The sequence below is a fragment of the Salvelinus sp. IW2-2015 genome, unplaced genomic scaffold (assembly GCF_002910315.2).
Source record: "Salvelinus sp. IW2-2015 unplaced genomic scaffold, ASM291031v2 Un_scaffold4050, whole genome shotgun sequence".
Lineage (NCBI taxonomy): Eukaryota > Metazoa > Chordata > Actinopteri > Salmoniformes > Salmonidae > Salvelinus > Salvelinus sp. IW2-2015.
Window position 1 is genome coordinate 42039 of NW_019945322.1, and position 1749 is coordinate 43787.

Consider the following 1749-nt stretch of genomic DNA (forward strand, 5'->3'; position numbering starts at 1 on the left):
ACCTCTGTCACAGTGTGTTAAATCCTGCTCTCTTCATCTAGTCACAGGACCAAACCGTTATTTCACGGGCATCACACGTGCCATCACACCCATATTTAAAGTCAATGGAATGTTCCACATTCAATTTGGGACCATAAGCCACAGGTCGTTGTGTGTGTGGTGTAAGTGGTGTGAATATCATTTTATTAAAGCTGACTGTCGAGGGCCTCAAGGACAAGCTGCTGCCTCCAGAACTCAGAACCATCCTGAGTGGATTCTGAATCTTTGATCTAAATTCCATTAGAACCGGGTGCCTAAAAAAAAACACAAAGGATATTTTACCATTCCCCACCTTTGGATTCCTTCCTGATACTACATCAAACCAGCATGACATCCCCAACCCTGACCAGAGCTATTCTCTCCGTGTCAACTACTCTCACCGACTGACCCAGTCCAGTACTGATTAAAGACTGTGGTTCGTCAGAGGGCAGCTGAAGGCTTGGTTCTTCCTTACCGTGGTCTGCCAACCRTGACCTCTAGACTGCCCCAGATGGATTGGACACAAGATGGGAAACCGCCTGAAGCCTGCTGGCTGTAACTAAAGATGCTTTTGCTGCTGGGGAAGACATTTCCTTCTGTCAAACTATTTTTTTCTCACACTTCAGTGCTGTTGTGTTTTTTTTAAATTTAATTGACGAGGACTGTACTGGACTTACGGTACCTGCTTTTTCAGCATCAAAATAAATAAATAAATCATAAATCCTCACATTCACCATCAATCTATTCTTCACACCCTGGGATCAAATCGCTTTCAAATTGAACATTTTGCTGGAATCAAAACTTGGTGCCCGAATCTTCATCTTGAAGCATGGACATATTCAGAACATTGTGATTGGCTGTAATTGGCTACGTACTGTAAGCTACTCTACACAGCACGGGCTCCTTATAACAATGTATCTCCCGGGTGGCGCAGTGGTCTAGGGCACTGCATCGCAGTGCTAGCTGCGCCACCAGAGTCTCTGGGTTCGCGCCCAGGCTGGGCTGGGTTCGCGCCCAGGCTCTGTCGCAGCCGGCCGCAACCGGGAGATCCGTGGGGCGACGCACAATTGGCATTGCGTCGTCCGGGTTAGGGAGGGTTTGGCCGGTAGGGAGGGTTTGGCCGGTAGGGATATCCTTGTCTCAGTATGTAAAAATGTAATAAAATGTATGCACTCTACTGTAAGTCGCTCTGGATAAGAGCGTCTGCTAAATGACTAAAATGTAAAAATTGTAAATGTAAAATGTCTGTAAACATTTCTCCTACAGGGGAACAAATGGGGATCAACAGGTCATAATCAGGATAAAAGGGTGTTTTAAAGTTCTTCACCCAATCATGTTTATTTGTCACGGTGCGCCGAATCCACCAGTGATGCCTTAACTTACAGGCTCTAACCCAATGGTGCGGAAAAAAGGTATGTGTGGTGTGTGTAGGACGTAAAGAAATACAACAGTAAAAAGACATTTGAAAAAAGAGTAGCGAGGCTATTAACCAGACCACCGGTTCGTCAAGGCTGGATTGAGGTGTCAAATGTAACATGTAGATAATCAACACACCTACTGTATGGAAGATAGATCGCCCTGTATGAAATAATTCATATAAGTAAAGTTACAGACCTTAAATGCTGTTAACACAGTCTGGTCTTAGTAATACAGCCCAGCTAGTAATATTTAAGAGGAGAGAAGACCAGAGAGAACTGAAAGACAGAGACAGAGAGAACAGAGCACAGAGAG